Source organism: Sinohyriopsis cumingii, chromosome 9 (assembly GCF_028554795.1).
Source record: "Sinohyriopsis cumingii isolate HCF-2022 chromosome 9, ASM2855479v2, whole genome shotgun sequence".
Lineage (NCBI taxonomy): Eukaryota > Metazoa > Mollusca > Bivalvia > Unionida > Unionidae > Sinohyriopsis > Sinohyriopsis cumingii.
Window position 1 is genome coordinate 51,982,498 of NC_142969.1, and position 12,903 is coordinate 51,995,400.

Sequence of the window (12,903 nt, forward strand, 5' to 3'; positions counted from 1 at the left end):
GAAAAGTTATTTTTGGGGCAAAACATACAATGTACTTTTAAGAAAAGCTACTGATGGTGATGCAGTCTGGCGACCAAACGCTGTTGCTGCAGGTAAAGTAATACTAACAATACTGTCACACTGAAGAAGAAAAACTGCTTGCTTTTATGAATTCGGACGGTAAATCATAGCTATCGTGGTTAACGATGACAACAGATAGTATTCAGAGTGATCTTAATAGTTTATCTACATGGAGTATAGCATCACAACAAGGAATTTCTGCACCAAGACATATATTTATTGCTGTACAAAATGATGTACGGGTAAACAATCAAGAACGTAGTCATATGATGATGGCAACCTTGGAGTTAGTGAAGTTTCTCTACAGATCAACGGACATCAAATACCATCTGAAGATATATTGTTAAATGTTTGACAAAATCGTGTATCGCGTGCATATCATCGTTTAATGACGTTTATGAGACGTGATCAAGTATAGACACTGGTTTGCAAATATCACAACTAAACTTTACAAATCTGTATCCGATTTATTACTTCTCACTGGAACATATAGATTTATGTAAAGAATGTGTCGTTGATATACATTTTTTGAGCTCGTGTAAATAATAGAATTATTGTTAATTTAGATAGCAGTTGCAGTTATACTCAGCGATAAAGCAATGTTAATTGAAGGTACTGGTGGACGAATGAGAGTTAATGACGCTCCAGTAGAAAACATGTAATCAAATCGCTCACGATATTTATAATGTCATATCATCGTGTTCGTGTCTGTCTGACTCCTGGTCAGATTATAAAACTTCAATCAAAATCAGGAACAAAATGTGGAATAAAAATATCAATGAAAAAAGATGAGATCACAGGTGATCAAAACAAACTATCATTGTCAGAACGTAGACTCAGACACTTCAATGACGCCAAACAATCAAAAACCGGTGTTAGACTCGATCTTTCTGCTGGTGCAGTTAAAGACTCACTTAAAACGGGTGGTATATTTCCAGTTCGTGCAGATATACCAGAGTTAGTATCCACTGCAGCCCCAGTTGTTGCAAAAGCAGTTGCACTTGGTTCTGATGGAACCAATGCAGATTAAAACGAAGTGGTTCTATGTCAGGATAAGCAAGGAAAATTGAAAACAAGCAATCTTTCATTGAAGGATATTATCGTTAAAAATTAATGGAGTAACTGAAAATAGCATAGATGTGTTTGATAGTTATGGAAAAATTAAACCCGGTGTTATTTTGTCAACGGTATTACATAATATTGGTGGTCGAATACAAAAGTCCGGTGATACAATGACCGGTTCTCTCAATATGTCTAATAATAACATTACTGATCTTGGAGAATCAGAATCATACAATGACGCTATAATGAAAAGATACATTCTTCTAATGATGAACTCGTTAGTTTCAGTTACTAATGAAATGTAATAATTTAGAACAGATTATTCTAATCATGTATAATTGTTTATGAGTTTTCGTAGAAACATAAATAGATCCATTAGTGAATTTTTAAGAAGTTCATAAGCCATCGATATCAAACTCTCGGACATTAAAAAAATTACCGACAGAGTAGTATATACCGTAGCGTCTGGACAAGAATTATGGTCACCACTCAATAAATCCAGTAAACATCGCGCTGAGGCTCTCATTACTTGGCGTTAAGACATTTACAATATTTAGCACAATTTGACCATGGTAACAACTAACTGGATCCTCTGGATCTATGTTAGTGATGTTGGAACAAAATGACAATGAAACATTTACTGTGGAACCTGAAGAAGAAACAAAACCTCGGTTTGATTTAATATTTGTGTCTTGAATTAGTAACCAAATTCATACCTGCTTAAAATATAATGAGTATTCCGATCAACGTTCAGCGTTTAAGATACAATCAAGCACTTGAATGGCAAATAAAACTATTTTTAAAAAATCTTTCACGAATATACAGTAAAACAAAAAACATATCGCAGACGTGTAGTTGTTGTTGACATAACTGTGTATTCGGCGTCTGCTGTTATTGCTGGAACTGACGTAATATTATCAACAATAATAATGATATCACCAGCAGTTGTAACAATTTGTGTTTCAGCTGCAGCAACAATTGCTGGTCTTTTTAATATTATTACCAAAATAAAATATATGTATATGAACAAGTGCAAAATTGTATGAGTATATAATAAAATTACACTCAGCGACGCTAGCATCCTACAAATTATCATCGTTAATATCATCATGCAATAGTGATGGAAAAATATCAGATTCTGAGTTCACGGAGTTTACCAGTAGGTAATGACTGTGATAGAGATGTCATAAGAAAATCAGGATTTAGAAAATAATAATAACGTTATCTCCAAATGAGCTACTTTAGCAAATTGTCGTTAATATAACTCCATCGAAAAGTACGATAATATCAATGACCTCAACTAATACTGAATTCAGCGTTCAGTTTCCAACTGCAATTCCAGCGAAAGAAATAGCGCTAGCAAAATTACGAGTAAATTACAGATGGCCAAATATCAGATCAAAATCATTTGGTGGAATGTCAACTAATAATTCACTGGTACTTGCAAATAAAAATAAACCAGATGGAACTCCTAAGGTAATTATCAAATCGAACAAATCAACGATGAATTCCAGCGCAGAGATAAATCTAAAATAGCTATCACTGTTCACGAACCAATATTATCAGCTGCGATAGAGATATATTCGCAAGATTATGTTGTAGATATTTATCAATCATCAGTCAAATTTGTATTAGGATGACCAGAAATAGCATCAGAGTATAAAAGACCACCAGAACCAAAGTTAAATGAATTCTCACTGATAAAAAAATATTTGTTAAACTTCCAGGGAGTCGAAAAGAAGAATACCCATGGGCTAGGATAGGACGATTAAGAGGAAATCCTGATGATCCTGACATTTATTTTATTACATCTGATGGCAAATAACTTCCTAAATTAGCAAGAACAATATAAGAATTTGAAGCCACAACCGGTTTTCCAGTTATATATGGAGACGGATTCTTCAAACATTTTTATGACGATGCTAAACCTGAATTTATATGTGCACTTGGTAATCTATACAAAAACATCCCCAGCATCATGCAATACTATAATAACGATGTAAAACTACAGATCATTGAAACAATACATTTAAATCAAGTTATATCAGATCTTGAATATGTCAACTGGCTTATTATTGAAGATGTGATGTTTGATGAAAAATAAAGTCCAGAATCCCTCCAAAAGAATCAACTTTAATAATACACTTAAGAAAAATATATCTCGATCATTATAAAATAACCGAAGCAAATTTGCTAAAGTTTGTAATACCAGTACTTTCTACTGATGAATCAGTCAACGATCTTATCAATGAACATTTTCTTAAAATTATTGAATAATGGATAAAAATAGCTCCGTCAGCAGTAATTGTCAGACATAACAATAATCAGCACGGGCGATTTTCTGCCTTGACTTTGTCAAGAGAGACGAAATTAAATATCCTTTCACTAACTTGAACTATCATAAAATTATATTACTTCACTGATACTAATCATAACACAGATGGTTAAATTTTTTTATATTTGTATATAATTAGTTACGATTACAAAAATGCGGTCCATTACGCAGTAACAAGTGAGATAAAACTACATAATTACTCTACCGGAGAGAGAGCTTAGCTTGACACGGTTATCTCTCTTAAAATATAATACAATATTATTTGTTTGTTTATATTTCTTTGAAAAAGCCGATCTGGTAACATTAAATACGACATATTGTGAAGAATGCATCGAAATATCGAAATAATTACCAGGTGCGTCCAATGATTCAAATAATATTTCTGTATTTACAGAATTTGCTCTTCAGACATTGAGTATTGATTCGTAAATTACCCAAAAGAATCATTGAGTTTTTGGCATTAATATGATCGATCGCAAGAATCTTCTCGATTAATCCTTTGAAACATTCGTAAATAAATTTATGGCAAAGATAAATTGTATTTCCCCCGGTATTGAGTAAGAAATAACCAGAAATATTTACAGCACTGATTAGTTTTTTAGTCGACAGTTCCAAATTACACCATAACGAGATGCCTCACAATTCCTGATGATAGATTGTTTTGTAAATTATTTTTGCTCCATTTTATATAATAATATTATTTGCCTAAATGATCATTTTGAAAATCTAGTGAGATAATCTTCAGCGCTTTTATGACCTTGTCATTATTGTCAGTGTTGTATTTTATCATAATATCTTTTCAGCTCTCTGTATTTTTACCACACCATTGCATACATAACTGCCATGTTCCTCTAAACCCAACACCACATTTTAAACACAGTTTTGGTTCATAACTCCCTTTCTGTACACTTTGTAAGTGAAGCCCACATCATTCGTTTACGCAGGCTCTTTTACTGTGAGTTCTAGATCCTATAATAAGCCAGCAACATGTATTCTTTGTTTGAATTAATATATATATATATATATATATATATATATATATATATGTCTTAATTATAATATGGATGAGTATAATATATTATCATCTATTAAGATTAAACCTTCTAAATATAGATTCGATCTTGACAGAATAACCACTGACCCACGAAGATGAGCTCTTGTTAATCCGACGGAAACTCTGATTGAATGTCATCGTGACGCCAAAAAATAATTTTTCGACGATGGTTGCATATCATATGTGGTCAACATTCAAAATCGTACGCAACACTGATGGTGTCGACGATTTTATCGATGCTACAATGAACGACCAACGAGCGGCGACGATTATTAATTATATCTACAATCGAAGATATTTTAAAGTGTATTACGGAAGTAGCTGATACTTGGATTATCAGTGACAAACGTGACCCTGTCCTTCATAATGAAAATATTAAGTAAAAATTATAAGCCAGGAATGTTGACTGGTATTGACAGACTGTATTATGAACGAGTATATCTTGTAACCGCGGTTATTTATGCAATATATCCGACAAATGATAAACCCAGCTTTAACGACCAAAAACCGATGAAATTGTCAAGACTAAATTGTGTAGCCTAACGAGTAACGGAACATTTTACAATTGCGAATCGTGGAAATGGTTTAACAGATAAAAGAAGTAATATCATACATGTTTGGGCAGAAATAGTTAAGATACCGGAGTGTCTATCAAAGACGTCGCTGAACTAGGAACGAAATTAAAATTTCCAATAATGTTAAAACGATAACCAGAGAGATATTGAAAGAATCGAAGTATAAATGGACAGGAGCTTCGATTAAAATTATTGATCATAATGCGCATGCTTGGACTATGCAGTAACAGTATTCCACGAAATCGAATTGTTAAATTTTACCAGGAGTTATATCTGATTTTATTAACGAAATAAGGAAGAACGATCCTGTATCAGTAAGTTTATTTCAGGGTTCCGATGATGGAAACTATGATCAATTTGTACCACCTAATGCAGATATTAATCGCACAGAATCTCTCCACAAAGAAATGATATTGCGTCAAAATACACCCATGATGATGTCATGCATGAAAGATTGCTCAGTAATTATTTTACGATTCCATCAGTCGTGGCTCCTTTTGCTAGAGAGAAACTTCATGGAAGCCTACCACGTTTGATTTTCTCAATGATATAATACCGAATTATTTCAAATACGGACACGGTGGATTATGGAATACATGATAGATGATAACGATGTTATCTTGGTTGATATGGTTGCATGTTATCAAGGACGTGTTCTAGGAATGGGAGAGTGTTCCAAGTATTTGGAGCGATTTGGACTTCCGACACACGAGATGACTATAGTATCGATAAATGGGCCATTACCAGATTCTGACCTGACTGGATTCGCTTGTATCGAGTCGTTTAAGTTTGACGAAGATCTTCATCCGATTTGCTATGTCTAGTTTGGCAAACATTTTTCAGAAGAAAATGTCGGCACCAACAGTATTATTACGGTATATGCTTGATGTACAAAATATTGATATCGTTGTTTGTAAGTGAAGCAATTATATCACATCGTCCGCAAAAGGAAGTTTGGTTACTATAACAAAAGATATAATATGATGATGAAAATCTCGATATGACTAATTTTGAGGATAAAATCGAAAAAGATCTTGGCAGAAAAATAATCGGTAAAATCAGCCAAATAGGATCTTATGTTCATAAACGACATTGTACAAGACTAATTATAGATGATCCTGAACTCGATTTTATAATTGTTGATACAACGAATAGAAACACATATATAAGTCGAAGTAATGTTAATTTATGAGACGGAACTAAATTAGGTACAATTGTGAGTTATATTGATGGTGAGTCACCGCATTTAAGATCTTCAGTGCTCGCGTACATCTCGATAAATATATTATCTATGATAAATAATGTTTCTGAGTTTGCTGTCAGAGTCGCTACGGATTTATTTTATATCAATAAAAGATACAGGAATGCTAGAAAAACTACACATCGGCACTTACGCATCATGGGGTGAATGCAGAATAAAAATAAGAAAATATCTTTAATTATTCTGAATCAGACGATGTTGAAATTTAGAATATTTATTATCAAAATAATCAAATATTAAAATTGTTATCTACCCCATCAGTATTCGATCCTGTAGGTTGTGGTAAAACAATTCGTGTGATTGAATTATTTCGGAATTTTTATATAGTTTTATTGACACCTACACACAGACGCACAAGAGAAATGAAAGAAAGAAATATTAAATCATGCACTTGGTACAAATTATTGCCATCGAAGTGAGATAAATGGACTCATAAACGAATGGGCGAGAAATATATTCCAAGGAGTATTGTTTGGAATGAAATATGCACCGTTTCATTAGAAACGTTAAAAATATTTCTTGACTGTTTGTTGACAAAAGATACTGCTGGTAACATTACGTTATCGCCCAGCAGATACGCGACGACAAAATATCGACGTTGATATACCAGGATCGTCAAAGAAACAAATCTTGTGTTAAATGATATTGTTTTATTTCCTGTCAGTATTGTTCAGAGCGCGTTAACTACAGACAAAACTCCATGGATGCTACGATACGCAAGATGATCGTATCGAATGGTCAAATTTAGTTAATCTCGCAGTGTCTCGAGTCAGAAAAATATCACAGCTGCAGAAGGTTATCATAGACTTCACAGAAAATAATAATCTAATTCAGGACACTAACGATGATATAGTAAGAAAAAAGTAGTTATAGACAGTGCGACAAAAAAAGTAAGCGCGAATTTGATATCGACGCTGAATTTATCATGACATTGAAACAACGACAGAATAATCATTGTGCAAGCTGTAACAGTAGTTTTGTGGCAATATTGAAATAATAATCCAAGACAGTTTACAGTAGATATAATTAATAGTCGTCTTGGTCACACACTGCGAAAATATGATTTTACCTGTCTTAAATGTAATCGACGTCGAGGTGTTAGTTTACTTAAGTGAATTTGGTGGAAATTGTGTGTCTTCAGCAATTACTTATAATTGTTCACGTACAAATCTACGTTGAGGAGCAGTTGAATCTAAAATGTATATTGCAGGTATACATGTAGATCTTACCACTCTAAAACTTGTATGGCTCGTAATACTCCAAATATGATCAGTCGCAAATTTTGTACCACCTTCAAGTTTACCGGGTTCATATAAATATCTTACAATCACATTACCTAGTACTGGTTGCTTTGAAAAGTCATGTCATTGTAATGGTATATGTTTTTTTTGTAATTGCATTAATGGGTTTCATAGAAGTTGCACGAGTAATTTCATAATTTAACGCAGCTATCACACTTGGTAATCTTGCAACCCATTCGCGAGATCTCATATCCTTCTGAATTATTTGCTTCGCATATTGAGATCCAAATAACCACTCACTAAGTGTTCGATTAAATCGCTGAACACATGCCTGATCACGACGAATTGCAGAACGTCCTCGTCTGATTTTGACGTTATCTTTTTTATCAGAGATGATACTGAGCCAAGAAATTCCTTGCCAGAATCAAGCTATAGTAAGTCTGGCCATCACGATGGTCCTCGTTGATAAATTCGTGTAAAGGCGGATACAGCTTCAGCTGTTGTTTTAGTTGATAGTGGTTCTGCTTCCTTATATCTACTTGCAACGTCAATGGCAATCAACACATATTTGTATGTACGTGATTGACGTATACTAATTTGTAATAGTCTCTTGTGGTAAAAATAAAATATCTGCTTGATGAACTTCATCAGGAGTGCTGACATCAAAATGTGCTGATTTGTTTTAGGTGGTGGTAGTTATATTAGCCATAATGCCTGTCGTGCTAACACTTTGCAGCAATATAACGTGTAACATTTGCTGCATCAGCAAGTTTACTAGTGGCTGCCTCACCCCTCCAATATCCTCTTGGGCTATAATAAATCGATTTCATTATTTTACAATAATCGGTTGATTAATTACCAGCTTCAAATACTAGTTTACTTTCCATCGCGGATCTTATCAACCAAATAGCTAATGATTCTCTGAAAGATTTATTTGTTATGGAATTTAACGAGTGAATCAACTTCACATCTGCAATATGCCGTTGTTGTAAATCCTTATTTTTATACGCTACGTCATGAACGTGACATGCTTGATCAATTGAATTTATTGGATAATATCCAGGTCTTGGTTGATCTCGCTCGCCAAGTCGGATATGAAGTCGAGTTCCAGGACCACAATAATTATATCCAGGAAGATGTTTGTCTCCTGGGTATTTATTTAGACCATGGAGCTCCTGGTAATTTTCCCAGTGAAGCAGCGATATCACCACCTGTCTTCATAGGAGACGAAAAAAATTAATATTTATTCGTACCACATTTCACACATTTACCTGTCAGTGCACGCTTTTTTTTTTTGGTATTAATGTTGTTAATCCACTTGTGGGAGTCGATGATCTGCATCGAGCACAATATAGATCTTTATTATTTATTATATTTGAACAATGTGGATGTCGTTGATTTCGCAGCGACAAGAAAGCAAGAGCCAGTCAAACATCATCCAGCGTTGCCAAATTATATCAAAGCAATTATCATAGGTCCATCTGGGTCTGGTAAAACGCACTTATTACTTAATTTGATAATAAGATGGCTCAAATGGGATAAGTTGTTTTAGTTGCTCCATCACTTGACGATCAGAGGTGCTACGAGGTCATTAAAATTTTTAATGAAAATCCAAAATTGTTGGAGGAGGATGGTAATGATATTTATGATTTTATCACCGATGTTGATGAAGCCCAATCTGTAGATGATCTCGATGGATTTATTAGTAATCCCGTAGGATACGATGCTGTAATGCTGGACTAAGAATCAAATCCAGCTAGGATATTTTCTCGAAGCAGACACAAGAACACGGGTGTGATTTATGTTGCTCATCGATATACACAAATACCTATGGTGATCAGAGATAACTGTAATATTTTAGTTGTGTTTAATGGAGTCGATACACATACTCTTCGAAATATTCATCAGCCTTGATGTAGTAGGGATATGGACATGATTAAGTTCAAAAACTTCTTTTCAGAAGCACAATCTACTCCACATGGATTTATCACAATACATTTGCATGATCCTCGATCGAGATATCGTAATAGGTTTTGATAAAATATTTTGTTGAGAGATTGATTAAATAATGATTTAAATACTCACACATTGATAGCAGCAGAGAGGGTGCGAATACAAATGAGCATCACCGTGGGTAAATAAAAACACAAATTTTGAAAAGCACAAAGGACAAAAGATAGAGTAACAAAACAAACTAACCCAATTAGAAAAACTCTCGGTCAGTTATAGACTTCAGTTTGACGTTATTGACCTTTAATTTTCATATTTCGTAGAAAACTTTATTTTTCAAAAATGGACCGTTCACCCTCGCTGCTGCTGAATTTGTAGACCTTACATTTCGTTTCCATTTCGCAGAATCCTTTAACTTTTTCAATACCTGCACCTGTTTTCCCAATAGAATGGTTATGTCGTCATCATTATCAGCTCCTGGAATAGTTTCAAAATTTTTCGAAGTGAAACGATTCCTTTTCTTCCCCAAGATGTTTTGTTTGCAACATGAATTTAGCAGCTGATTTTGAGGAAGCCTGTGCAAGAGCCTTATTCAATTTTTCCGACGTGCAGAATCTGGTTGCGGAAGCTTGCGAAGTTGGTCCGTCGGTTTGTTTCAGATGGGAACCAGGTATGTTTCTATAGTATAGTCCCGTAGTGTTATAAATATAATATTACTGTTTGATTACATTATCAAAAGGTGTTTGTACTTTTTATTGTTGACAGAACATAAGAGACCGATGTGTAATTGGTTCAGTTTCTGGTGCTTTTAATCAGAGAAACTCTATTTTTCAAGCTATATATATTTAAAAACTGGAAATATTTTTCGAAAAAGTATTAGTTCCGTCCATCCACATGACCGATCCCCGCCCGAAAATTAAATGGTTAATTCCTCAGACACAAATGGTTAATAGAACATGACAACATTGTTTAATTATTGGTAATTATATATACTCAAGCATTTATATTTTCCGTGTCATCTCCACCTTGAAATTAAAGATATAGATATTAGTAGATTATGACCCTATCAAGTACCAATTCCAACTCACCAACCCCGTCAGCTGTGTATGTTTTTTTTTTGTGTATGTGTGTGTGTGCCTGCGTGCGTGCGCGCGAGTGCGTGTGTGAGTGGGTGTGTGAGTGCGTGTAAATAAACCTTACCTAAGCAAGGAGAAAACTACTACCTTTCAAATACATTTATTCTTAGGAAGTTATATACCAATCGTTTCAAGATTATGCTTCTTCCTTTATATGTATTGGCCTCACAAGGCCCAACCAAATGGTATTCAAACTTACACTACTCTATATAGATATTGGCCCCGGGTGACAGAATGGTCTCAACTTTAGAGAACACTGTCTCACCTCTCTCCGCGTAGGTTCGATTCTCAGCTCGAACAAAGTGGGTATGTGAGAAAGTTTGCCAGTAGCTTCGCAGGGGTCAGTGGTTCTCCCCGGGGTCTTCTCTGGTGCTTCCTCCACCAAAATATACTGGCCATCATGCATAGCCTATCATGTGTTAAAGAAAGCATTAAACCCGCACAACCATTTCGTGTAGTGTTTATCAGGGTGTGGTACGTATGTGCTGTGGAGACGGTGAATTGTGGATTGCGAGATGTAGATGGACACACATATGTGAAAAACAAATAGTAGATAAAATAATTATTGTACATTTCATAATATGATATTTAAATTTGTAACACGAGGTTGCGATATTGGCTTGATGTAATTTACTAGCCCGACACCCCCGACCTTTCCAAGGGGCGTCCGCAGAATTATTTTCGGGGAGGGGTGGTGTAAACATGCATTGGTTAGCTATTAAATTTTACGGATGTAGGCCAAAACATATTTAGAGGTGAAATCCGGGAATGGGGGAAGAATGCCCCCCCCCCCCTTGCCCCTATGTGCGGGAGCCCATGCCCTTACCGCATGACTTACACTGAGTGCTCCAGCGTTGACTTTCAGGCGATATATTTAATCACTTCGTTCACCAGTTTAGATCCTTTGGTCGTGTGTTTACATACAGATTAGGTCATAGTCTAACGCTAGCAAAACAAATCGATAGTTCATGAAAGAGTTATAAATCGATCAAATTTGTAATATCAAATTATAGAACACAGATTAGCAATAAGAATTTACAAAAATTAGCCCTGTTTCCAGTGTAACGTACCAGTGTCCGTTTATCGTTTATAATATCAATACACATAAGAAAAGTAGCTTACCTTGTACATTGCATCATACATATACTACAGGTAAGTGGTACATAAGTACAGGGACAGTTTCCATTTTAGACGAAACATCGATTTCAAGATAATTAGTCAGATGTAAAATTTAGCACATATCTGAGAATTAAGCAATAATAATAATGTCAAAACAACGATGACAGTGCTTCGCCATTTGTAATGACCGTATTTCGTATATGACTCAGCCTTCCGGGAATCCCACTGACCCAAATATTTAACCTTAGAGATATGAGCAGAAAGGTAAGATTGCGCAACACACTTCTTGCAGGGATACTGACACTTTGGTTGTATATTTATTTGAAACACTACTGCGCCCCAATAAGACTAAGTGGAATGTGTTATACTGTCCGTACGTGCGAGCTTATGTACTCGAGTTAATGCAAATACAAGAAAGAAAAGCATCTACCACGTTCGCATAATGAAGACGTTATATTTTTGTGATATTCACTGGCATATCCTGGAGTTTTACATTTGTAATCACACATGAAAGGACTGGAGAGGAAAAAGATGGCACTTGTAAATGAAAAAGGTTTAGAAACTAAACACATTGTATCATGATTTATAAAGGTATACTTAGTTATATACTACTTTCGCACTGTTCGTTGTCAGTTTATTGTATTTATCTTAATCAGTCAATGACACACGTGATCCCTTGCTGGATCCAGTACACTTGAAAAGATTGTTATTCGCCATATGATTTGTGTTCTATATATATATATATATATATATATATATATATATATATATATATATATATATATATATATATATATATATATATGTGTGTGTGTGTGTGTGTGTGTGTGTGTGTGTGTGTGTGTTTTCATTCAACATGAAATCCCGTGGCTTGCTAACGGGACGGGGGGAGGGTACGATGCGGTAACTTTGTGTTTTTCATAGCTCCGAAACTACATCTGGACTATCATCGTCACCTCGGACACCATTTCCCTTAGTAGGTCACTGAAGAAATGAGTAATGTACCTATACTTGATACAAATTGAATCTTTCTCTTCATCAACATTGAAACCGTCAGAACGATTATGCCAGAGCACTAGAATGAATTAACAATGTATATATTACTGATTT

At 34.8% G+C, this 12,903-nt stretch overlaps 1 protein-coding gene across 1 annotated transcript in view; it reads right to left on the minus strand.

Annotated features, from left to right (window-relative positions):
* LOC149791809 (uncharacterized) overlaps positions 1-11,996 on the minus strand; it is a 52,638-nt gene extending 40,642 nt beyond the window's left edge. Inside the window, exon 1 of the mRNA XM_089970313.1 lies at positions 11,797-11,996. The gene's annotated coding sequence lies outside the window, so the exon portion shown is untranslated. The remainder of the gene's footprint in view (positions 1-11,796) is intronic.
* Positions 11,997-12,903: the final 907 nt, after the last annotated feature.